Raw genomic sequence first — 26,985 nt, forward strand, 5'->3', positions numbered from 1 at the left:
TTTAAAACAGCCAGTCAGGATTAGTCTAGCTTGTGCGGTCTATCCCTAGCCAATAGGGGAACGACACAGCAGTAGGGGCAACCCCCATCAGGCATAAATACCCCTTTTCCTCCCTTGTCCAAACGTGGGGTCACCATTGGTCCATCTGTGAGCCACACCCTTCTAAAGAAGTAAACTGCCTTGCTGAGAGGATTTATCCTCCAGTGCTATTTCTTTTGCAGCACTGGAATTTTACCTGTAACAACAGTGAGGGTGGCTGTGGCATGAAATCATAGAGCAATGGGAGGGAAGGAGAGGGTGTGATCATCTGCAGCCAATCCCCGGCAATAATTCCTAGGCCGATCTTGATTGACAGGGCCCGCTGGAGACCCCCTCAAAGGGAGGAGGGAGCCCAGCTGCTCTAGTCTCATCCAGAACAGTCTGTGCTCCAGCAAGGGATACAATCAACAAAGTGAAGAGGCAGCCCACAGAACAAGAGAAAATATTTACAAACTACCCCCCTGACAGGGGATTAATAACCTGAATATACAAAGGAGCTCCAATAACTCTACAGAAAAAAATCTCATAATTTGATTAAAAAAATGGACAAAAGATTTGAATAGACATTTCTCAAAAGAAGACACACAAATGGCAAATAAGCATAAGAAAAGGTGCTCAACATCACTGATTGTCAGAGGAGGCAAATCAAAACTACAAAGAACTATCATCTCACCCCAGTGAAAATGGCTTACATCCCACAACCAGGAAATAACAAACGCTGGCAAGGATGTGGAGCAAAGGAAACTCTTGTAAATTGTTAGTGGGAATATAAATGAGCACAATCACTATGGAGAACAGTTAGAGGTTCCTCAAAAAACTAAAAACTGAGCTACTGTATGATCCAGCAATCCCACTGCTGGGCAAATGCACAAAAGAAAGGAAATCAGTACCTGTATATGGAAGAGATAACTGCATTTCTGTGTTTGTTGCAGCACTGTTTACAAGACCTAAGATTTGGAAGCAACCTGAATGTCCAACAACAGATGAATGAAGAAAATGTAGTTCATACACACAATGGAGTACTATTCAGCCACGAAAAAATGAGATCCAGACTGAATGTGGTACCTCACACCTGTAATCCCAGCACTTTGGGAGGCTGATGCAGGTGGATCACCTGAGGCCAGGAGTTCGAGACCAGCCTGGCCAACATGGTGGAACCCCGTCTCCACAAAAATACAAAAATCAGCTGGGCATGGTGCTGCACCCCTGTAGTTTCAGCTACTTGGAAGGCTAAGGCAGAAGAATCTCTTGAACCCAGGAGGTGGAGGTTGCAAGGAGCTGAGATCAAGCCACTACACTCCAGCCTGGGTGACGGAGCGAGACTCCGTCTCAAAACTGGGGTCACTGAGTTGGGGAGAGGGTTCTCAGGCAGGTATGTCAGAGGGCACCCACTGGGGTGGGAGCTGATGAAGAGTGAGAAGGCAGGGATTAGCTCCTAAACCCTCAGTCCTAGAGTTGGCATGGCCTTTTAAGAATTACAAGTTCCTCAAAAAGTTAAGCATAGAATTACTGCTATATGACCCAGCAATTCCACTCTCAGGTATTAGGTTGGTGCAAAAGTAAATGACTTTTGCATCAACCCAAAGAATTGAAAACAGAGACTCAAACAAATACACATATGAGCAATTTCAGAGCCGCATTATTCATAACTGCCAAAAGGTGGAAACAACCCAGATGCCCATCAACAGATGAATGGATAAACAAACTGTGGTCTACCCTTACAATGCTGTATTATTCAGTCATAAAAAGGAATGAAGTTCTGACACACGTTACAACATGGGTAACTCCCAAAATATTTTTTGTGCTATATGAGTAAATGCAGCCGTAAAAGGCCCCATATTCTATGAATCCATTTACAGAAACCTTCAAGAGTAGGTAAATCCATAAAGATAGACAAAAATTAGTGGTTGCCAGGAGCCTGGGGGGAATAAGAGGTGACTGGTTAATGGGTATGGGGGTCTCTTGGGTGATGAAAAAGATCTGGAATTAGATAGTGGTGGTGGCTGCATAGCATTGTGAGTATTCTAAAAGGCTCCAAATTGTTCACTTAAAAAGGTTATATGTTATGCTTACCTTAAAAATGAAAAAGAGATTATGGAGTTGGCTCTCTTTTGTACATGGGAAGAGAGAGGACCAAAGGAGTGTGTGTAGAGTAATGGCACTCTCTGATCACACAGACTTATTCTTTTTTTTTTTTTTTTTTTTTTGAGACAGAGTTTCGCTCTTGTTACCCAGGCTGGAGTGCAATGGCGCGATCTCGGCTCACCGCAACCTCCGCCTCCTGGGTTCAGGCAATTCTCCTGCCTCAGCGTCCTGAGTAGCTGGGACTACAGGCACGCGCCACCATGCCCAGCTAATTTTTTGTATTTTTAGTAAAGACGGGGTTTCACCATGTTGACCAGGATGGTCTCGATCTCTTGACCTCGTGATCCACCCGCCTCGGCCTCCCAAAGTGCTGGGATTACAGGCTTGAGCCACCGCGCCCGGCCCAGACTTATTCTTAAATTTCCACCTGCTACAGGCTGTGTGACCCCAAGCTTGTCACTTTTTTTTCCCCTGAGACAAGGTCTGGCTCTATCACCCAAGCTGGAGTGCAGTGGTGCTATCTCAGCAACCTCTGCCTCCCAGGCTCAAGTAATCCTTCTGCCTCAGCCTACCGAGTAGCTGGGACTATAGGCACATGCCACCACACCTCGCTAATTTTTATATTGCTTTTTTGGAGAGGTGGGGGTTTCACCTGTTGCCCAGGCTGATCTCGAACTCCTGGCAATCCTCCCACCTTGGCCTCCCAAAGTGCTGGGATTACAGGTGTGAACCACGGTGCCTGGCCAAGAGAAACTAATTTTCTGTGCAGTACTGAAATGGCAAATAAATGTTAGGACATGCGGCAGTGCTGGTCAATGAGAATTGCCTATTTGGAGTAGGGAACAAAAAGATTTTACAGCCTCTTTAAGGTTTACTTAATTTATTTTTTATTTTTCATTATTTTTTTTGACCTGTTAGTAGGAAGCACTCTTTTAGGTTTTCAGGGGGAAAAAAATGTCACAGGTTAGTGATGTCTGTTATGTGCACCATAATAGATAATTAGGATTATCTATTATCTAGTACATAATAGATAATTATGTGCATTGTACATGGAGGTGGCATCTGAGCCTGGCCGTCAGAACATAAAGCTTGGGGCTAAGCGCGGTGGCTCAGGCCTATAATCTCAGCACTCTGGGAGGCTGAGGCAGGTGGATCACCTGACGTCAGGAGTTCACGACCAGGCTGGCCAAAATGGCGAAACCCTGTCTCTACTAAAAATACAAAACTTCACTGGGTGTGGTGGCGTGCACCTATAATCCCAGCTACTGGGAAGGCTGAGACAGGAAAATCACTTGAATCCCAACCCCCCCTCCAAAAGAAAAAGAAAAGAATATAAAGCTTGGATACAAACCACTACCCTATTTTACGTACTTGCATAACACAGTGAAACTTACAAAAGCACTCTGAGCCTCAGTTTCTCGATCTGTAGCTGGGAGATAGTGAAGCTCTCTCACTGCAGGGTTGCACTGGGAATTAGGGATAATGGATGAACACATCCTGGAAAATCACAGGCACACAAGTCATTTGCGTTTACTCTGTCTCTGACTTGCTCCTGTCTTATACTTTCTGCTGAAGATGTAGAATCCTATGGTCTGAGATTCCTGGAGATTTTTAAAGTCACCAAGGAAAGAGGCTCCAGAGATAGGCAGACTTTCCCTGCAGACTTGCACTGGAAACCCCAGATACAGGCTGGCCACAAGGGAAGGCTCTCTTTCTCGGTACAGATGCCCGAAGCATCAGTGGTGACAGAAGAGAGCTGGGTGCCCAGTTCTACTGTATTCTTGCTTGAGGGCAAGTATCCAACACGCTCTGGTCCAACTTGCCATCATCTTTCTCCTGGATGAAGGCAATGATATCCTAAATGGACTCTCGGCTTCCTCTCTTGCTCTTATTCTTTTTTTCCTTTTGTGAGAGATAGGGTCTCACTCTGTTGCCCAGGCTGGAGTGCAGTTGTGTGATCTTGGCTCACTGCAACCTCTCCCTCCCGGGTTCAAGGGATTCTCCTGCCTCAGCTTCCTGAGTAGCTGGCATTACAGGTGTGTGCCACCACACGTGGCTAATTTTTGTTTGTAGAGATGGGGTTTCACCATGTTGGCCAGGCTGGTCTTGAACTCCTGACCTCAAGTGATCCAGTTGCCTTGGCCTCCCAAAGTGCTGGGATGACAGGCGTGAGCCACCGCCCCGGGCTGGATGAGATTATATCTAAGGCCTGTTAGGACTCTGATAAATCACCTGGAAAGCGTGCTAAGAGTTCCATATTACTGAGAATTTGCCACAAAAATTTCTCCAAGCCTTATGTCTACCTGGAAGTGGCATTAGTATGTCCCTGTTTTATTCTACCAGGCCCTTTGCAATCTGCTGGACCCTGGATGAGCACATCTGGGGAAAGAAGCGGATGAAGGATTCCTGGTTGAGAAGAGAGGTGCTGTCAGAGGACTGGCATGCCCTGAACTTGTGACCAAGGAGGTTGGAGAAATCCGAAAATCTGAAGTGACAGCAGGCTGGGGGCTGGCCCTCCTCGTCTCTGAGACCCCGAATCTCCCCCATGCATTTCCCGAATCTCAGTTCTTAACACAGCACACTACCTTTCCCTTGAGCTCTTAATTCTCATATGACTTGCGTTTACTTAATATTTTTCTTTCTTTTTCTTTTTGAGGACCAGTTTTGCTCTTGTTGCCTAGGATGGAGTGCAATGGCGTGATCTCGGCTCACCGCAACCTCCACCTCCAGGGTTCAAGCGATTCTCCTGCCTTTGTCTCCCGAGTAGCTGGGATACAGGCATGCGCCACCAAGCCCAGCTAATTTGTTGTATTTTTAGCAGAGACGGGTTTCTCCATGTTGGTTAGGCTGTTCTTGAACTCCTGACCTTGTGATCTGCCTGCCTCGGCCTCCCAAAGTGCTGGGATTACAGGCATGAGCCACTGTGCCCAGCCGATATTTTTCTTGAAATCAACTTTCTTTTTCTTTCTTTCTTTTTTTTTTTTGAGATGGAGTTTCGCTCTTGTTACCCAGGCTGGAGTGCAATGGCGTGATCTCGGCTCACCGCAACCTCCGCCTCCTGGGTTCAGGCAATTCTCCTGCCTCAGCCTCCCAAGTAGCTGGGACTACAGGCGTGTGCCACCATGCCCAGCTAATTTTTGTATTTTTAGTAGAGACGGGGTTTCACCATGTTGACCAGGATGGTCTCGATCTCTTGACCTCGTGATCCACCCACCTCGGCCTCCCAAAGTGCTGGGATTATAGGCGTGAGCCACCACGCCTCGCCTCAACTTGCTTTTTCAATTTAAAAAAGTAATTTGGCCAGCTGTGGTGGCTCATGCCTATAATCCCAGCACTTTGGGAGGCTAAGGTGGACGGATCATGTGAGGTTAGGAGTTCGAGACAAGCCCGGCTAACATGGTGAAACCCTCTACTAAAAATACAAAAACTTAGCTGGGCACTGTAATCCCAGCTACCTGGGAGGCTGAGGCAGGAGAATCGCTTAAACCCGGGAGGCGGAGGTTACAGTAAGCTGAGATCGCACCATTGCATTCCGGCTTGGGCAACGAGTGAAACTGTCTCAGAAAAAAAAAAAAAAAGTAATTTTTCTAGAATCCTTTCGAATTGTTACATTCTGGCTGGGTGCGGTGGCTCAAGCCTGTAATCTCAGAATTTTGGAAGGCTGACGCTGGTGGATCAGCTGAGGTCAGGCATAAGAGATCAGCCTGGTCAACATGGTGAAACCCTGTCCTTACAAAGAAAAATATAACAAATTTTAAAAAACCTAATTGCTACCTTCCCCCCTCAAGCTGTATTTGCTACAAAGGCAACTGGGAAAAGAACATAATAAAATCAAAGCAAGTCATTCAATTAAAAGCTGGACAGAGTTGACTGTCCAAGGCTACAGCCCCGGGCCTGGCCCTCTCCTTTCCCTAGAGACTGGCAGAGAGCAGACAGGTGTCAAAGGCAGGCTGGCATCAGATGGGGACCTTCTCCTTGACATGATCAGAAGTGAAAGAGAAATTTAAATCAATCAGGAAATCAAACAGAATAGGAATTGTCACGGTACGTAACAAATGCTGGTAATTTCTGTTTCAGCCGTGCGGTGAGCCTGAAGTAAGTTCTATTCCTTACAGGGCGTCTCAGTCAAAACAAGTCAAAACCCTGGTTTAGCCAGAAAGTGAGCTTGTCAGTCCCACCCCCTCCTCTTCCCCTTTCTTTCGATTAAAATGCTAATTAGCTCTCTCTGCTTCCTTCATCTGCCTGGTGGTGCCTTTGGGGAAGGGGCGAGATGAGCTAAGAGGCTGAGTCCAGTGTTTAAATCCCTCAAGTGAGAGGAATTCAGGGGAAAGTGGAAACAAAGTCTTCCAATTTGCTCTGGAGAAAGAATAATTGTAGCAGAAGTACCAGCTCCTATTTATTTATTTATTGTTCACCTACTACATGCAATAGACCTTCCATATGCCATTTGGGTCATCTGCAGGATTGGCCTTCTATAACCGGTTCAGAAGCCTAAAAGGCTTGTTCAAGGTCTTAGAGTTTAAAAGACAGACATTTCTAGTCTGCACCTGACGCTCGCTTACCGGAAGCTTATACTTGTGTCAAAGCCGCACCCAGACCAAGTAAATCTGAGTCTCACAGGTGTGACCTGGGCACTGGGGGATCTCTGGAGGCTTGGAGGCCGAGAACTATTGTTAATTACCATAAAGGGTAGATGGTGGGCCCTGCATATGATGACAGGTCTGCATGATGCTCAAATCCCTGGAATCGGAGGTCAGACAACCCAGGGATACAGGGACAAAGCAGCCTGTGGTGGCCGCTTGTGGAGACGGAGCACGAGGCGCCAGATGTGAAACCGCTTCTTTCTGGCATCTCCCCAGTCTTGCATCCTTCAAAATGATCTTACTCCCAGACTAGCCATCCCTGGCCCCTCACTGACCTGCCGTATAACCTCAGGCACATTACGTAACCTCTCTGTGCCCCAGTTTCCTGATCTGTAAAATGGGAGTACTAGCAATTGAAACTGTTCTGTGAGCTGGCAGAGGTCCTTGCTGCTTCCCCAGCCCCAGAGCAGTGCCTGGCTGCAAACAATCACTGGATAAGCAGTAAACGCTCAGTCAGCAGCCTGCGAAGATGGTGTCCGACTCACCGTTCCACTCTGCTGCTTTCAGGCCCTGCGAACATAACACCCTTTGCCTGCATCATTGGCTAGAAATGGACCCCCCAGATCGCTCTAGAGAAGGCCCCACCTCTCATTTTCCTATCTGCCCTCGGGACCAAGACAAAAGTGCTGGCAGACGCTAGGGACATTCCTTTCTCGTCTGCAGCCCCAGCAGCTGCCTCTCTGCAGACTCGACGGGACACAAAGACACACTCAGCCAAGTGCACTTCGGTTGTCAAGGCCAGGGGTCGCCATGGCAACCCATAAAGCCGGAGCCCTGGGCCTCTGCAGATGGGGCTGACAGGGCCCCATTCAGGGGCGGTGGCACAGGGACAGAGGCTTTATCTGACATCAGATTTCTCCTCCACCTTCAGCCGCAACAGCCCTGCTGACTTTCCCCTCAGCACAGGCCCCAGCCTGCCCCCGCTGCATAACTTCCTATAAGCTGCCTCTTGGGCATCATAAAATCATCAGTGACTTGTATAGGGAGACAGGCATATTTTCTTGGAAACAGGGGAGTGTCCACCCCTAAGAAAGACTGAGAATGATGCTGGGAAAGTAACATGAGCCAGAAATGGGGTCTAATGTGTGGCTGGGTCATGCATATTATCTAGACAAGTTGCTGAACTCTTTAGGGCCTTCGTTTCTGCATCTGTAAAATGGGAAGAATGAAACTTATCCGTGAGGTCACAAGGCACTCAACTGACTTAGCGTCAACTGAAGAAAGTACACAGGATGTCGAAGAGATGCCAGCTGCAGGCCATTTTCTGTTTCCAAAGAGCTCTTTAAAATTGTGCATTTTGGCTGGGTGCGATGGCTTATGTCTGTAATCCCAGCACTTTGGTAGGCTGAGAAGGGCAGATCACTTGAGGTCGGGAGTTCAAGACCAGTCTGGCCAACATGGTGAAACCTCGACTCTACTAAAAATACAAAAATTAGCTGGGCAGGTACCTGTAGTCCCAGCTACAGGGAGGCTGAGGCAGGAGAATTGCTTGAACCTGGGAGGTGAAGGTTGCAGTGAGCTGAGATTGTGCCACTACACTCCAGCCTGGGCGACAGAGCAAGATTACAGCTCAAAAATAAATAAATGAATAAATACAAATTGTGAACAATGATTTCTTGTTTTCTTCTTTCTTCTGCCCTCCTTCTCCTTTTTCGTCTTCCTCCCCCTCCGTTTCTTCTTCCTCTTCGTCTTTCGTATTCTTTTTTTAGACAGAGACAAGTTCTCACTATGTTTCCCAGGCGGGACTTGAACTTGGTCAAGGCATTTCTTCTATGGCCTGATGAGCTGCAAAAGACTATTGGCACATGCAGTGGTCCTACTACCAGCCTGAACACCTAGGTTTCATGAGACAGAAGCTGGTCTGCTCAACCTCTTTCGATCTCATGCCCTTGTCTCCAACAGAGTCCTCCCTGCCCACCTCAGTCAGGAACGCAGGGAGCATGAACACATCATTGCCAGCAGGCAGGTAGTTACTCAGTGTGTGGAAAAACGGGCGAGAAAGATGAACAGACAGGGCTTCAAATCCAAGCACTCAATGTGAGACAAAGATAGCCTTTGTTCTGAAGGTAGGAAATAACATGGAAACAAACATCTGCAAGAAGATAAGCTCATTTTGGATTTCTGATCCTACAAGGGAGGAGGAGTGAAAGATGGATGCTTGCACCCACACTGAAGTAGGTACCCAGGCCAATGCCACAGAAGGTCCCGCTTGTAAAATCTGTTTGTTCAGTTCAACAAATGCTTTCTGTACACCTGTGCTGAGCCCCGGAGATACCTTGGTAAACAAGGATACATCCTGCTGAGTTCCATGGGACCTTGTGTTCCCATGGGGAGGCCTGACAAGCAACAAACAAATCAGGTCGGCGTGATTGAAGGAAACGCACTTCCTGTTCAGAGAAAACAAACCACTTTCACGGACTCCAGAAACTGCTAAGTACGCAAAAATCAGAGTACAACAAGGGAAACATTTATATCTCCTTCAAGGACCTCGCAGCTCCAGACTTGGAAACACTTTGTTGCTGACTGGAGGCACGCTCTGTGCCTGGCAGCATTCCTACATTTACTTGCAAAGACCATAACTTTTCTGTAATTCCAAATATCTTTCACTTACGCCTGGGTGTGTAGGTATCTGCTCTGATTTTATGAATGAATGCCAACCATGTCCAAGTTTCACATACACCATCTCATCTACTCCTGGGAGGCAAATACGTCTATTCTTATTGTTCAGGGTGACGTGAGGAGGCCTCTAAAACCCTGCCCTCAAACTGAGATCTCTGAAGGCTGCCATTTAGGGGTTACCTTCCCAGAGGCAGAGCTGGTTCAGGGGACCTCAGAGACCAGCACTGGAAAGCATGCACCCAGTGTCTGCCCTCCATTTCCAGGGTCCAGAATGGTGCCTGGCTATCGCAGGTGCTCAAAAACACTTGTTGAATTCAATCATGGAGTTTCAGCCATAAATTCTGACAACCAAAAACTGAACTGAAAAGCAACCTCCGAGTTCCATCCGTCTGAGCAACGCAACGTTTCTCAAAGGTTTTTTCACTGTCATTCTCCTAAAGATTCTTTATTAGCTACGTCCCCCCTGAAATTTTACTTCCACAGATAATATCTGCTTATATATTGTATTTTATATCTGTACTTTATTCATAAACAGTAAGATTTCCTTACTTCCCCATAAATCAATGTTCATCCTCTTGGGAATACTGATCCCACTAAGAATGCAGGGATTAAGGGCACACCTGCCATGTATCAGTTGCTGGGTTGGGCATTTGTTCTGCTTCATTTTTTTTTTTTCCAAGATGGAGTCTTGCTTTGTCACCCAGGCTGGCTCTCCATGGGATCCAATAAAAAGAGAATGCAGACAGGGCTGGCTACATGATTTGTGGGACCCAGTGCATAAAATGACTATTTCAAGCTCCTTGTTGGAAAATGGTTACAAATTGCAAGCCAGTGACATGTGGGTATGTATAACCACATAGGTCACAAACCCACAAAGCAGGCCCTGGGTACAGAAGAAGAAAAACCTTCCAGGTTTGCCCATCACTGGCCAAACCAAGGGTGCTGGGATCACAATTGTAGTAACAAATACAATTAGCAGCAGCAACAGCAGACATTTGCTGATCACCTACTTTAGGCCAAATCCTGTTCTAAGTTCTTTATAAATCATAATCCCTGTAAGCTTCAGAACAACCTGTTGATATTATGATTATCCAGTCTCAGAAAAGAAAAAAAAAAAAAGGAAACAGAGCACAGAGAGGTTAAGTGAATTGCCCAACATCATACAGTCATGTTGTATCTTTAGTACTAAATTTCACAAAACGCGAGGTGGAGGCATAACGTGACTTGGGCTTACATCTGGCTCTGCCTCTGTTTTCTCCACTGGAAATGGGTGTGATAGAGCTCTCCCACCCCCAAGCTGCTCTGAGGATGAAATGAGATAATCCACGCACAAAGCTAAGCAGAGTGTCCAGTTGGACACTGAAAAATCTTCAAACCCACGTAAAAGTTCTGAAGGTAAGTTTCACAACCACCTGTAATCCTAGAAACTGTTAACATTTTGCCACATTCGTACCCACTCTATTATCTGTCTATCTTCTGAAGAACAAGGGCAATCTCCTGGGTAACCTCAGTACAAATGTCGTGAGATACTAAATTACTCTCATGAAGTGTATCATAAACAAAATACAATTATCTTTATTTATTTATTACCGGCATACTCATGACACGAAAATAGTATTATCTAATATCAGATATTTCTACTTATCCCTTAAACATCTTTATAATTTTCTTTTCAGAGACAGGGTCTCTATTACCTAGGCTGGAGTGCAGTGGCATGATCACGGCTTATGGCTCACTGCAGCCTCAAATTCCTGGGCTCAGGTGATCCTCTTGCCTCAGCCTCCTGAGTAGCTGGGGACCACAGGCACACACCACTATGTCCAGCTAGTTTATTTTTATATTTATTTTTTGTAGATAAGGGGTCTCGCTATATTCCTGAGGCTAGTCTCTAACTCTTGACCTCAAGTGATCCTCCTCCCTCGGCCTCCCAAAATACTGGGATTACAGGTAATGAGCCACTGAGCCCAGCCCACAAATGCGTTTTCTTCCCCTGATCCAGGCTTCATCCTAGGATCAAACATTGCATTTGCGCTTATGGTTCTTTAATCTCTTTTAACCTGGAACTATTTCTCAGCCCTTTTGCCTTTTAAGACATTGGCATTTTAAGAAGCCCGGCCTGTCATTTTGCATGTAGTTGCATGAATAGTTTTCTTTATGTCCTTGCAAAATAAAGTGCAGCTCACGGGTAAAGTGGGGAAAGAGGCTGGTTGGTTACGTGATGTCAGAGGCTCAAAGTGATTTCAGCAGGTAGAGGAGGGCATATAGCATTACCTGTTCTTAGGTGGAAGTTAAAGATTTCCAGAAAGCAGTGACAGGGGATGTTTTATGATGATTAGAGCGTGGCAGGTAGACAAGGGTGGCCGTGGCAGACAGAGGCCAGGGAAGGGGAAGGAGGATGGCAGCCTGCAGGAAATGCAGGCAGCAGGAACGTCTCTGAGTGTGAGAGTACCATGTCACTGGGTCTATTCCTACTTGAACTGGAAACTTCCTGAGGCCAGTCCTTTTCTCTGGCTCTGTCCTCTCTACCAGGGTGCCCAGGCCAGTGCCTACTGCAGAGTCAGGGTTCACTTGGAACAACTGGTTGCCAAGTTTCCCAAATACCCCGGGGGCACACAAAGCACAAAGGGCCCCCTTCCTCCGGCAGCGGGCTGGCTGCCAGCCTGCACACAACTGCAGGATCTTCAGCGGCAGCCTGTCAGGATTCCCACATCTTGTCCTGCAAATGAAACTGCATTTTCTATAACTGCTTTCTTCTGGTTGCCTCCTGGGTATAGGCTGTTTCTGAGAAAAAAATTCAAAATAAACTTCTAATCAGCCACAGGATGTGAAGAGAAGCGCTGTCCAGACCTTCCTGACTTCTAGTCTTGGTGTGAGTCGCCCAGGCTGTCAACTGAGATTCTCAATGCAAACTCAGCCTGAAATGCCCAGTGACAGCGCCCCGCCTCCAGCCTTCCATTCTCCTGAGTTTCAAAGAGAAAGGGGTGTTTGTGTTTGTGCTGTTCTTGTCCTTAGAATGAAGAGAAAGGATTTATTTTGGGGCTTGAACACGAATGCCTTTTCAAGGTGACTCTCACTTCATTTCCTAGGACCAGGCACAGGCAGATTGTGCTGTTGCAAGCCTACTGATAAAAGCAATTCCTTATCTATCATTTCTATATTCACATTTCATTATTTTGTCTCCACTTTAAAGAGTCTCATCCTGCTGTGTTCACAAAGCATCCTTGAAAAATCTGTTAGGCACATTTGTGTCCTTCACACAGAGAGTCAGGCACACAGGTACACAGGTGCACAGGGGTGCGTGCACACACACTTGCACACCCCAACAGCACAGATAACAGACACTGGCACCACCTCCCCATGCCAGCAGATACATCCAAATGTAAGGATGCACACGTGTGCACGCACACACACACGTGCACACGCACACACACACATATACATTTGCACTCACGATGCCTGGTGGTCGGCGTCCTGTGGCAAGCTCAGCCCGCCTGCTTAAAATGCCTTCTCTATGTCATTCTGCAGAGGCCAGGAATGCAGCTGGCTGCGATCATCCTAAGAGGAGCCGCTGGGCACCAGCTCCCTCCTCAGGAGAGTGCCCTGGATTTCCAGGCAGTCCCCAAAACATGGGCACAGGTGGAGGAGACCGAAAAGGGCCCCTTGGAAGCAGAGCAGGTTTGGGAAAAGGATGCACTCAGCTGGTACCCAGCAAGTGTGCAAGGGGAGGGACGGAGGGAAGGTGAAGGAGGAGGGGAGAACAGAACGTGATAGACTGAAAGATGGCTTCAGAAAGAGAAGGGTTTTCAGACAGAAACAGGCAGGATACAACTCATACAGCAACGAAGATGAACAGAGGCAGAAAGAGTGAGATAAACAGAGAAAAAAATACAATACACATCTTTTTAAAAGGTGTTTTAAGCCCAGCTCGGATTAAGCCAGACGGATAAGTCACATCATCTCAGACCTTGTAAAACAGGCGATCTCCCTCCCCTTTTCCCTGTCAGGGGCCTCTTCCTAGATTTTTTTTAAAAACAGGCTCAGGATCCCCTGAAGGCACAAAGCAGAGATCCAGGGCGTCAGATTTCTAAATGGCTTCCCCAGGACTCTGCTGTTGCACTATTGCGGATGCAGCCACAACCATGACCGGGTTCCAAGGGGCGCCAAGTCATCTCCAGGACACCCAGGGCAGAAGCGCTGCTCTGGCTCCTGTGGTCTGCCTGATCCCTTCTGGTGGGTGGGGAGGAACCTACGGGGAACAATTACTCAGCTCCCCCATTTTAGCCCAAGCTGGGTCAACGCGGGTCCACAGGGGCCCCAGAAGAGGAAACGGGGATGATCACAAGATGGGGAGAGGGAGTGTGGGGGCGGGGCAGAGAGCTTTCGGTCACATGCTGCTCATCAGTTACCATGACGACGGCAAGGGGGTGGAGGCACCCAGAATGGAGGCTGCAGGAGAGACACAGTGGTCCTACATCACGGTGACAGCGCCTCGGTGGAGCTATTACGCCGTTGCCGAGGCAACCAATGGGATCAAATCGCAGAGGAAATCTATAATTTTACAAGTCAGAAACCGGCATCCTTGGTGCAGGAATCAGCATGTTAGGGCAATTCAACCTGAACTCCGAGAGGAAGAAATGTCAGCCTCCAGCCCCCAAATCGGGGCAGAACAAGGGCCAAAGGGGACCCCACAAAGCAGATCTGTTGATGCTACAGATTGGGAACCTGGAAGGATCTTTTTGGCCAAATAAAAAATAGATGGAGGGAAACTACATGAAATTGACAATATTTGCCAATGAAAATCATTTCCTATGATTTTTGATGAAACTTTCCAATGTACAGGAAACTGAAAGAATTTTACAGTAAATACCTATATACCCACCACCAGCCTCTATCATTAACATGAGTACCACATGTGCTTTATCACATCCTAGTTTTGATGCATTTCAAAGTTAACTGCAGACATCAATATCCTTCTCCCCAAAATATTTACCGCCTGCATAAAATTAAGCACTTGGTAATTTTTTTTTTTTTTTTTTTTGAGATGGGGCCTCACTCTGTCACCAGGCTGGAGTGCAGTGGTGCGATCTCAGCTCACTGCAACCTCCGCCTCCCGGGTTCAAGTGATTCTCCTGCCTCAGCCTCCTGAGTAGCTGGGACTACAGGCGGGTGCCACCATGGCCAGCTAATTTTTGTATTTTTATTACAGACAGGGTTTCACCATGTTGACCAGGATGGTCTCGATTTCCTGACCTCGTGATCCACCCACCTTAGACTCCCTAAGTGCTGGGATTACAGGTGTGAGCCACTGTGCCCAGCCAGCACTTGATAATTTTTAAAACAAAAAATGTAATTTCTTTCTTTTCTTTTTCTTTTGAGAAGGAATCTTGCTCTGTCATCCAGGCTGGAGTTCAGTGGTGCCATCGTGGCTCACTGCAACCTCCACCTCCCAGGTTCAAGCAATTCTCTTGCTTCAGCTTCCGGAGTAGCTGGGGTTACAGGTGCAAGTGACCACGCCTGGCTAATTTTTGTATTTTTAGTAGAAGCAGCGTTTCACCACATTGGCCAGGCTGGTCTCAAACTCTTGACTTCAAGTGATCTGCTCCCCAAACTTGGCCTCCCAAAGTGCTGGGATTACAGGCATGAGCCACTGCAACTGGCCAAAAATAGTAACTTCATATGGTTCGATCTAAAGGCAATAAAGTCTAGGTTTCTGTTTTTGCCAGTTTGTCTATTCATTCATCCATGTATCCTTCTCTCCTTCCATCTCTCCATCCATCTTCTCTTCCTCCCTATCCATTTTCCATCTATCCATCCATCCACCTTCCCATCCACCCATCCATCCATCCATCCATCCATCCATCCATCCATCCATGCATCCAACCATCCACCCACCTACCCATCTCTGGGAAATCTCATGCACATTCATGGTTTCCAAAAATGATTCACTACCCCCAGATCCTCTCCCTGGTTCAGCAGGATGTCCTGCAAATCAAGTGCAATATATTCTCACAGTCGTCAGCTTCTCTTCACTACACCTATTTCCTTTCCCATGTTGAGCATCTCCCTTAACAGACCCATTGCCTACTCATTTGTTCAAGCCAGAAACTCAAGAAATCTGATTCCTCCTTCCTGTCATCCTCCCTCACCGCCACGCCACAGACTTTGACTTTCACGGTAGCTCTGAGCTCCACCCTCTCCCTCTCTTTCCTCTGTCCTTGTTCAGGTACCCACAGTTACCCACGTGGACAGCTGCCCCCACCTCCTGACGGCCTCCCAGCCACCATCTCACTTTTCCTCTGCTTTTTCCACAGACTTTTTATCATGAAATATTTGGCCATGTTCTTGATGCAGGGGAACTGGCACTTCATTCATTGCTGGCAGGAGAGGAAATTCATACAAATGTCTTGAAGAGCGATTTGTCAAAATCTGTAAAATTCTACGTGCACAAACCATTTATTCCTAGCATCATTCTACTCGAAGGAATTTGTCTCATTGATATAAATGGAAAATAACCTAATTGTCCATCAGTGGGAACTGGTTCAAATAAACTCGCGTACATCCATCACGCAAAATAACCTGCATTCAACGAAAAGAATGAGATGGCGTTTTATGTACTGATGTGGGAAAGTGATTAATGTTGGTTGCTGCTTGTAATAAATGTTGGTCTTCTCTCTTGTTTTGAAGACCCCTATAGAAACCAACTAACCAGAGAGTGAGGTAAATACAGCAACACACTTTAGAGGCTTGGAAACTTGAGAGAATCTAAGAGGGTTGGCACAAGAAGGGCTAGTCCTAGTTCCTGCTTAGAGGTGAAGGTGCTCGCTCCTGGGCCTATCTCATTTCTCTCTCTTGTCCTTCTCTCAGGGTCTCACCCTGTCGCCCAGGCTGTAGTGCAGTGGTGCAACCACAGCTCAGTGTGGCCTCAACCTCCTGGGTTCAAGCTCAAGCTTTCCACTTCAGTCTCCTGAGCAGTTGGGAGGCTACAGGCATGCACTGTCATGCCTGGCTAATGTTTTACTTTTTTTTTTTGTAGAGATGAGGTCTTGCTACGTTGCCTAGGTTGGTTATGAACTCCTGGGCTCACGTGATCCTGCCACTTTGCCTCCCAAAGTGCTGGCATTAAAGATGTGAGCCGGCGTGCCCAGCCTCTCACCTCTCTTAGAGCCTGTCCATACCTCCCAAAGTCATTCTGAAGATCAAACGGTGACATGGAGGTAAAAATGGCATGCAAAAGTCCATCTTGCTAAACAAATGAGAGTTATTGTGAGTCATTTGTCTTCAGGGTTTACTTAGGCCCCTTTGAAATACTGAACATCCCTAACACATGTAACAAAAGCTATAACCTTTATTTGTGTTTGAACACCTATTTTGTGCTCAAATTTGTGCGCAAAGAAATTTTAGATAAATTCCTTTGAGCACCTAGGACTAAGCTGAGTACTTTCCATATATTATCTCATTGATCAAAACAGTGCTTTTGTGCTAGGGATTTTTGCTTCCATGTCACAGATACTGGGCACACAAAGGCTGACTGAGTTTGGTGGCTCACGCCTGTAATCCCAGCACTTTGGGAGGCCAACGTGGGCAGATTCTTTGAGCTCAGGAATTCAAAACCCACTGGGGCAACATAGCGAAAGCAGGTCTCTACAAAGAAATACAAACATACAAAAATTAGCTGTGAGTGGCGGTACATGTCTGTAGGCCCAGCTCCTCAGGCGGCGGAGGTGGCGGATGGCTTGAGCTGGGGAGGCAGAGGTTGTAGTGAACGAAGATTGCGCCACTGTGCTCCAGCCTGGGCGACAAAGTGAGACTGTCTCAAAAACAAAAACAAAAACAAAAACTTAACTGACTGATCTAATAGCATACAGGGAGTATTGCTACCCTGAGAAGCCGCTGTATCTTTCTGATTGCCAAGTCCATGCTATTCTCACTCCTTAACTATTCCTGCTTTCTAAATCACGTCTTTAGACCTGTACTACTAAAAATAAAGAGAGGCTGGGCATGGTGGCTCACATCTGTAATCCCAGCACTTTGGGAGGCTGAGGCAGGCAGATCATTTGAGGTGAGGAGTTTGAGATCAGCTTGGCCAATATGGAGAAGCCCCATCTTTACTACAAATACAAAAAGTAGCTGGGCGTGGTGGCATGCACCTGTAATCCTAGCTACTTGGGAGGCTGAGGCAGGAGAATCGCTTGAACTTGGGAGGTGGAGGTTGCAGTGAGCCAATTGCACTGCACTCCAGACTCAGTGACAGAGTGAGACTCCGTCTAAAAAAAAAAAAAAGAAAAGAAAAATAAATAAATATATGCGAGTCACATGTGCCAATTAAAAATTTCTAGTGGTAACATCAAAAAAGAAGCAGATGAACTTCATCTTATAGAACACAGGGAAAAAGACAAAAATAAAAAAAAAGATAAATGCATTTTAAAATAAATAAAAATTAAGAAATTAATGTTAATTCTATTTAACCTGACATGTCCTCAAAATCTCATTTCAACATGTAATAAATTAGCATCAAACTAATTAATAAGAAAACTAATTAGTGAAATGTTAATATTTTGATATCCTTCTTGGCATACCACATCTTCAAAATTGAATGCTTTTTTTTTCCTTTGAGACAGAGTTTTGCTCTTGTTGCCCAGGCTAAAGTGCAATGGTGTGATCTCGGCTCACTGCAACCTCCACCTTCTGGGTTCAAGCTATTCTCCTGCCTCAGCCTCCCGAGTATCCCGAGTAGCTTGGATTACAGGCTCACACCACCATGCCCAGCTAATTTTATATTTTTAGTACAGATGGGGTTTCTCCATGTTGGTCAGACTGGTCTTGAACTCCCGATCTCAGGTGATCCGCCCACCTCAGCCTCCCAAAGTGCTGGGATTTCAGGCGGGAGCCACCACACCTGGCTGTGATGTGTGTTTTACGTGTACAGTGCATCTCTGTTCAGATGAGCCCCATTTCAGGTGCTTGGTAGCCAGGTATGACTCATTGGCGAATGTAGCTTAGGTGGGACTGGCATATACCCAAAATGAGTCTAAATCTTGAATAACAACACTGGCCAGTGTTTATTGAGCACCTGCTGTTTATTTTCCTGGGTTTGTGGAGTAGGTGCTCTTATAAGTTACTGAGGGAAAAAAATAAAGCCCAGGTAGTTTAGGAACATGCCCAAGATTGCAGAGCTACTGACCTGGGGAACCGCAGTTTGAACCAAAGCCCAAAACCCATGCAACAATCTGGCTTCCCCTGTGCCTGCCAATGAATGCTGAATAGTCTATTATCTGTCAGTCACGTGTCTGTAAAATTTAAACCCCTGAGAAAAGAGTTTAACTTGTGGCACTTAATCGTAAAGAAGTTGATTGGTCACATCCACTGGCTCGTACTTTAATTCCAGCATTTTGGGAGGCAGAGGTGGGAAGATTGCTTGAGCCCAGGAGTTCAAAACCAGCCTGGGCAACAAAGTGAGACACCCCTTACCCTGCCATCCCCCCTCTCCCTGCCACCCCATCACTGCCATCCCTGTCTCTGCAGAAACTAATTAGCCAGATGTGGTGGTGTGAACCTGTGGTCCCAGTTACGTGGGAGGCTGAGGCAGGAAGCTTTTGAGTCTGGGAGTTTGAGGCTGCAGTGAACTATGATCATGTCACTGTACTCCAGCCTGGGCAACACAGCAAGTCCCTGTCTCTTTAGTTGAAAAGTATGTAACTAATTCTGAACTTCTTACCAGTGTGAGACCTTAAGAACTGATAATAAACCAAACAATTAATTTCTCTCTCCCAGAGGGGCTCCTTTTGTCTAGATGGAACGACAATTAGAGGGAATGATGGAGTTCAGGTTTCCACTCCCCAGGGCAGCTATCTGTTGGAATACAAGGCAGACTTCATTCTTTCATGGGCTCACATCTCAGTAAGGCCACTGGGGCCAGCATTCTCCTCCTACTCAGGCCGACTCTGACCACTGATTTGAATTATGACATGCAAGTACTGGCTACATTCTCTTGGAGATGGGGATGGTGGTGATGATTTCATGAGTTTTATGACTGGTTCTGGAATGATAACCTGGGGCTGTCAATATCCCTAACTTCCAGTTGGGTGTGGTGGCTCACTCCTGTAATCTCAGCACTTCGGGAGGCCAAGGCTAGAGGTTTGCTTGAGCTGAGGAGTTCAAGATCAGCTGGGGCAACATCGCGAGACTCCCATCTTAACAAAATCAATAAAGTTTTAAAAAAGTTTCCTCATTCCTGGCTAGGATGCACTGGTGTAAGTCCAGTGAGCTTTTTGGTTCCACAGCGTGGCTGCTGTTTTAGAAATGTAAGCTTCTCTCTTGCCTCTTGCAAAGTGGCATCAAGGTAAATCACATTTTAGCTCTCACTTCTTGAACATAACCACAATTACATGGTCATCAGCTTGAGGGTGAAATTAGGGAGGGGAGGAAGAAAAGGGACGAGAATTTGCCCCTAAAATGTCTCTAACTCTGTGCTGGGCACATTGGTTCATGCCTGTAATCCCAGCATTTTGGGAGGCTGAGATGAGAGGATTATTTGAGCCCAGGAGCTGGAGACCTCAGCATAATTGTGAAACCTTGTCTCTGCTAAAAGTAAGAAAAACAAAAATTAGCCTGGCATGGTAGTGTGTGCCTGTAGTCCCAGTTACTAGGGATGCTGAGGTGGGAGGATAGCTTGAGTCTGGGAGGTTGAGGCTGCAGTGAACCGCGACTGCACCACTGTGCTTCATCCAGCCTGGGTGACAGAGGGAGACCTGGTCTCAAAACACAAACAAACGAAAAAGTCATTATTCTGCTAGATCACCATGGGCATTGCTCACTAGCACAAGCAGAGAGCCATCTTCCAGCCTCCACTCCCCTAGCCTGTCACTTCACAGCTCCGTGGTGGCTCCCAGCCTTTCATGAGCATTTGGGACTCTGCCTAACCCACCTCTGCCTGCCTGCCTCTGTTCCCTGAGTCCTGATATGGCACCCCACCCATCCCGTCTTCTGATTCCTGGAGGGCACAGAACTCTGCAGCCTCAGGGCCTTTGCACTGGCCATTCTGGCAGATCGGTCTGCTGCCCTCACTCCTCCGTGACCAAAACCTAGGACTCACTCAGGTTTCAAACATTCCATGTTTTCTCTTCAGAGAAGCATTTATAAACCTTCTTATGGAAATACAATTACCTTGCTGTCATTTCTTATAGCTCCTTGTGTAATTCTTTCCATTCATTACAGTTAGTACTTACACATTTATTTGCATTGAGTATCTTTTTTGCTTTGAGGCAGGGTCCTGCTCTGTCACCCAGGCTGGAGTGCAATGGAGCAATCTCAGCTCACTGCAGCCTCTGCCTCCCAGGTTCAAGTGATTCTAGTGCCTCAGCCTCCTGAGTAGCTGGATTACAAGCACACACCACCACGCCCCGCTAATTTATGCATTTTTAGTAGAGATGGGGTTTCACCATGTTGGCCAGGCTGGTCTTGAACTCATTGCCTCCAGTGGTCCACCCACCTTGGCCTCCCAAAGTGCTGGGATTAAGGCATGAGCCACCATGCCTGGCCTTTTTTTTTTAAACAGGATCTCACACTGTTGCCCAGGCTGGAGTACAGTGGTGCAATCACAGCTCACTGCAGCCTTACCTTCTGGGCTCTGGTGATCCTCCCATCTCAGCCTCTTGGCTCAGCTACAGGTGTGTGCCACTGAGCCTGGCTAATTTTTTGTATTTTTTTTGTAGAGACAGGGTTTTGCCATGTTGCCCAGACTGGTCTCAAGTGGTCCACCTGCCTCAACCTCTTAGGGTTTTGGGATTACAGGCATGAACCACTGCACCCAACATGACTACCTTTTTAACGCATGTCTTCCATGCTAGCCCCAGAGATGGACTGCGCAGGGGCTGGCACACCTGACGGGCACACTGAATAATCCAGTGAATTTTTATTATTTCCATTTTACACACGAGGGAGCTGAGGCCTTGGAAGAAACGTCACTCCTCAAATGACAGAACTATAAAACAAATTATTGCGATTTCACTGTGTGCAAATTCACCATCCAAGGGCACCAAAGCTCTGCTAAGAAACATGGGAAAATGGCTGGTGCACAATCATACTCAAGGAATAGCATCATTTGGGCTATGAAATCTGACTTCCCTCTTCACTACTTTGCGAAACTGAGGATGTGTGTTAGGTGTGGAGTCAATCTGCTCTCTTTGAAATGAGATCCAGAACAAAAAAACAACCAATCAACAAACCAACCACCGACCAACAGACTGCCTGGGAGTTCAGCCATCTGCCTGTCTGACCTCAGGCCTGAAAGCCAGACCATTACCCCTGGCTCTTTCTCTCCCAGCAGACACTGCTGGAGAGTATCTGAATCCAGCGCATTTGGAAAACAACATAAAGAAATATGAAATATTTTGACCTCAAGGAATTCCAACTCAGTGTTACAGCTCTTTTAGAATTTGTCTAGCAGGCTTTCCAGTAAAGTCTGGAAAGCCCCTGATATGGTTTGGCTCTGTGTCCCCACCCAAATCTCATGTTGAATTGTAATCTCCATGTGTCAAAGGAGGGATCTGATGGGAGGTAACTGGATCATAGGGGCAATTTCCCCCATGCTGTTCTCCTGCTAGTTAGTGAGTTCTCATGAGATGTGATGGTTTTAAAGCGGGAGTTTCCCCTGCATGTGCGTGCTCTCTTGCTCCGGCCACGTTGTGAAGAGAGTGCCTGCTTCCCTTCACCTTCTGCCATGATTCCTGAGGCCTTCCCAGCCATGTAGAACTGTGAGTCAATTAAACCTTTTGTTTATAAATTACCCAGTCTCAGGTAGTATCTTTATAGTAGCGTGAAAACAGACTAATACACTCCCCCATCAAAAAAAAAAAAAAATCCCAACTCTAGAAATTTAGCTAATGCAAGCAATACTACATGAAGGAATAGTTTTATGCTCAGAGATGCTCAGAGCAGTGGAATTTAAAGAGCAGGCCAGGCACAGTGGCTCATGCCTGTAATCCCAGCTCTTTTGGAGGCTGAGGTGGGAGGATCACTTGAACCCAGGAGTTTGAGATCAGCTTCAGCAACATAGTGAGACCCCATTTGTATAAAAATTTAAAAAAAAAGCACTCGAACAAACCAACCAACCAACCAACAAACAAAAAACAAAAACAAGGTAAATGACCAACAATAGAGGATTGCTCCAATAAGTTGTGGTACAACAACTTAATTATATGGCAGTTACTGAAAACTTGTAAAAAGACAGGGAAGTGATTTTTGAAGCCATGTATTGAGAGAGAAAAAAAGAACATAAACTTTCATATACAGTCTGGCTATAATTTTTTACAGGCACTAAAAAACAAAATCATAAACTGATACACGATAAAGGAAGGCTGGAAAGAAATGTGTTTTCCGTTTAACACCATTGCATCTTGAATACACAAGGCTATGGAGTGGCCATCTAGTGGTTTCCACCTTTTTGTAGTTTCCGATTCTTCATTAATAACCTGTATTATTAATTTTATCAAATGTTTGGAGAAAAGCGTTCTCTAGCGTTCTCAAATTACATGTACACAGAAATTTCACCAGGGTATGAGAGTAACTTCAGTGGACGGCAGTCCAATGTGTCCAGACATTTAATTATAGGAAAACAGCTATTGAGTAACTTGACATGGCATTAACAGAGAGCCCCAGAGGCACTTGGAAACTGATCTGTGTTCAGTTTGCTTTCCAAAGGTGTGGAAAGAGGAGATGAGCTTCCAAACAGACTATAAAAAAAAGAACACAAGCTTTCTGGCATTAAACCAGGTCAAATTGGATTCCAGTTCCCAGGTGGAAATACTTAAAGTTGAAAGTAGGTCAGCACATTCAGAAAGTTTAGTGTACTTGCAGTTGACACAAAGGAAAGCTTCTCAACTCAACCCAAGGTAGTGGAAGAAAGGAAAGCTCGGGGTTAAGAAGTCTCAAATTTCTGGAAGGCCAGGACAGAGGATGTTCTTGAGGCTCTGTGCCTTGCGATGCAGACTCTAGGCTAAGGATTCACAACTATGGTTGTGGCCTGAATTTTTAAAATAAAGCTTTACTGAAACACAGCCACACCCATTCATTCATGGCTGCTTTGCGCTACCATGGCAGAGTTGAGTAGTGGTGACAGAAACGACATGGACCACATGCCAAAATATTTATCGTCTGGCCCTTTACAGAAACAGTGTGTCCCTCATGTAGACATTCCAAGCCTTCAAACTATAGGTCTTTTCTATCTTCCTAATAACAAACTCGTGATCCGTTTCACTTAATTTCAAGCAGAGTTCAGTTTTTAGAGAACACACACACACCCAAGCTACTTTTGCCCTCAGACACCACCTTCTTTTTCTGCTAACATGTCAGCAACACACAAAGAGCATGCTTTTCCAAAGTCAGCATTTGCTGCCCACCTAAATGTTCTATTATTTACCAACATTTGTAAGACATTTGCTTGAAATTATCTTGCCTTTTTTTTGACCTTCAAAGCTACTGCAAATCAATATCTTGCTTTTTAACAGCAGTAAAAATTTTTTTGAGACAGAGTATTGCTCTGTCACCCAGGCTGGAGATCAATGGCACGATTTTGGCTCACTGCAACCTCTGCCTCCCAGGTTGAAGCAATTCTCCTGCCTCAGCCTCCCAAGTAGCTGGAACTACAGGCGTCCATTGTCATGCCCAGGTAATTTTTTGTATTTTTAGTAGAGACGGAGGTTTCACCATGTTGGCCAGGCTGGTCTTGAACTCCTGACCTCAGGTGATCCACCCGTCTTGGCCTCCCAAAGTGTTGGGATTACAGGCGTGAACCACTATGCCCGGCCCTTAACACCAGTAATTTAAGTGGAAACTTTTATGTCATTATTGTATCTAGAAAGCCAGTATCCCTCCCTATAAATACAAGATACCCATAAAAACAATGCATTGACAACAGAGAGGTGTTCTTTAACTCTGCCTGGGTCCCGGGGCCTGCAAGGGGCTCTCTAAGCCGCTGCATGTTCCTGGCACCCTCTGGTGCATCACACCTAGTCCAGTACATCCTGCTGGCTCCACCTTGAAAACAGATCCGGAGTCTGCCCACTTCTCCTGCCTCTGTCATCTCCCCTGTGATCCAAGCCCCCAGGTTCCGGCCGTGGTGTCTGAAACATCAACCTGCTCCTGTCATTGGCTGCATTCTGTGTGCAATCAACACAGGAGCCAGAGTGGTCTTTTGCCAAAGTTAGGTCAGGTCACACCAGTCCCCGCTCTGGTCAACACCCTGCAACGGCCCCCGGATATGGTTTGGATCCATGTCCCCACACAAATCTCATGTTGAAATGTAATCTCCAATGTTGGAGGAGGGACCTGGTGGGAGGTGACTGGATCATGGGGGCGGGCTTCTCATGAATAGTGCCATCCCTTTAGTGCTGTTCTTGTGATAGAGTTCTCATGAAATCCGGTTGTTTAAAAGAGTGTGGCCAGGTGCGGTGGCTCATGCCTGTAATCCTAGCACTTTGGAAGGTGGAGGCGGGTAGGTCACCTGAGATTGGGAGCTCGAGACCAGCCTGGCCAACAGGGTGAAACCCCATCTCTACTAAAAATACAAAAATTAGCTGGCTGTGGTGGCGCGTGCCTGTAATCCCAGCTACTTGGGAGGCTGAGGCAGGAGAATTGCTTGAACCCAGGAGGTGGAGGTTGCAGTGAGCTGAGATTGCACCACTGCACTCCAGCCTGAGTGACAGACCAAAAACAACAACAACAACAACAACAAGAACAACAACAACCCAGAGTGCAGCTCCTCTCTGCTCTCTTTCTTCCTCCTGCTTTGGTCATGGAAGATGCCTGCTCCCCCTTCACCTCCCGCCATGACTGTAAGTTTCCTGAAGTCTCTCCACAAGCAGAAGCTGCTATGTTTCTGTACAGCCTGCAGAACCATGAGCTAATTAAACCTCTTTTCTTTATAAATGATCCAGTCTCAGGTATTGCTTTACAGCAGTTTGAGAATGAGCCAATATACCTCCATCCGAGTGACAGCCAATGCCACCAGAGTGGCCTCCAGGAGGGCTGCAGGTCCCCCTCCACCTCCACGTCTTTCACCTCCCTGCCACCGACCCTTGCGCTGCCACACGGGTGCCCTCATGCTTGAGCCTGTCCCAAGAGCCTGCTCCTGCCCTTTCCACTGCCCAAAAATCTCCTCCACAGAGACCCCGGGGCTCCTGACCTGCCTTCCTCAGGTCTTGGCTGTCTGATTTGCAATTGCACCCCTGCCTTCCTTCGCCCCTCCTCTCCCCCTCCCTGCCTAACAGGTATTCCCTATTTTACTTCGGTCTCCCCAGCATCGCCGGGATGATGCAGGATCCCTGATTACACAGCTCCATGACTACTAATCATTGAGATTTGTGGAATCATGCAGCGACCATCAGTATTTTAATTACACAAAAGGAAAAACTGAGGCACAGTGCTTTGGGAGGCAGAGGTGGGTGGGTCACTTGAGTCTAGGAGTTTGAGGCCAGCCTGGGCAACATGGTGAAACTCTGTCTCTACAAAAATTACCAAAAAGTATAAAAATTAGCCAGGTGGCACACCCCTATGATCCTAGCTACTTGGAAGGCCGAGGTGGGAGAATCACCTGAGCGCAGGAGGTTGGGGTTGCAGTCAACTGTGATCGTGCCACTGTACTTCAGCCTAGGTGACAGAGTGAGGCCCCATCTCAAGGAAAAAAGAAAACAGGAAAGACAAGAAAGAAAGAAAGAAAGAAAGAAAGAAACAGAAAAAGAAAGGAAGAAAGAGAAAGAAAGAAAGAGAAAGAAAGAAAGAGAAAGAAAGAAAGAGAAAGAAAGAAAGAAAGAAAGAAAGAAAGAAAGAAAGAAAGAAAAAAAAAAGAAAGATTGATTTACTGCACCAGTCTGGGCAACATGGCAAAACCCTGTCTCTACAAAAAATATCAAAAAAAAAATTAGCCAGGCATGTTCATACATACCTGTAGTCCCAGCTACTCAGGAGGATGGCGTGGGAGGATGGTGTAAGCCCAGGAGGCCAAGGTTGCTGAGGAGCCCAGGAGCCAAGATCACATCACTGCATTCCAGCCTGGGTGACAGAATGAGGCCCTGTTTTATTTATTTGTTTGTTTGTTTGTTTGTTTGTTTGTTTTTGAGATGGAGTCTCCCTTAGTTGCCCAGGCTGGAGTGCAATGGCATGATCTCGGCTCACCGCAACCTCTGATTCCCAGGTCCAAGTGATTCTCCTGCCTCAGCCTCCTGAGTAGTTGGGATTACAGGCACCTGCCATCATGCCTGGCTAATTTTTGTATTTTTGTAGAGATGGAGTTTTGCCATGTTGGCCAGGCTGGTCTTGAACTCCTGACTTCAGGTGATCTGCCCGCCTTGGCCTCCCAAAGTGCTGGGATTACAGGGATGAGCCACTGCACCTGGTTAATTGCAGCACTATTCATAAAAGCCAGAAGATGGAAACAAACCCAAGGATCCATGAGCAGATGAGCAGATAAGCAAAATGTGGTCTCTCCATACAACAGAACCAAGCAGTTGCTGAAGGAGGGCCAAGCACTCAGGTACTCTCAACCACTCCTCTGGCAGCAGACAACATTGAGGCCCTAGAACCATCAGAGAGAGTAGGGTCCTGA

The 26,985-nt window shown here is 46.6% G+C and overlaps 1 protein-coding gene and 1 non-coding gene across 5 annotated transcripts in view; one reads left to right on the top strand and one right to left on the bottom strand.

Annotated features, from left to right (window-relative positions):
- Positions 1-26,985, bottom strand: part of ABAT (4-aminobutyrate aminotransferase) — a 115,889-nt gene that overhangs the window by 62,039 nt on the left and 26,865 nt on the right. The window contains exon 2 of one of the 4 annotated variants that reach the window (XM_074381627.1): positions 26,326-26,432. The exons of 2 other annotated variants lie outside the window; for them this stretch is intronic. The gene's annotated coding sequence lies outside the window, so the exon portion shown is untranslated. Of the gene's footprint in view, positions 1-12,837; positions 14,174-26,325; positions 26,433-26,985 lie in introns of those variants that run through there. One more of the 4 variants, XM_010339190.3, reaches the window with a different exon arrangement.
- Positions 21,798-21,859, top strand: LOC120367450 (U7 small nuclear RNA). The gene has a single exon (XR_005581834.1). It is a non-coding gene; the product is annotated as a U7 small nuclear RNA (small nuclear RNA).

Source organism: Saimiri boliviensis, chromosome 12, assembly GCF_048565385.1.
Source record: "Saimiri boliviensis isolate mSaiBol1 chromosome 12, mSaiBol1.pri, whole genome shotgun sequence".
NCBI lineage: Eukaryota > Metazoa > Chordata > Mammalia > Primates > Cebidae > Saimiri > Saimiri boliviensis.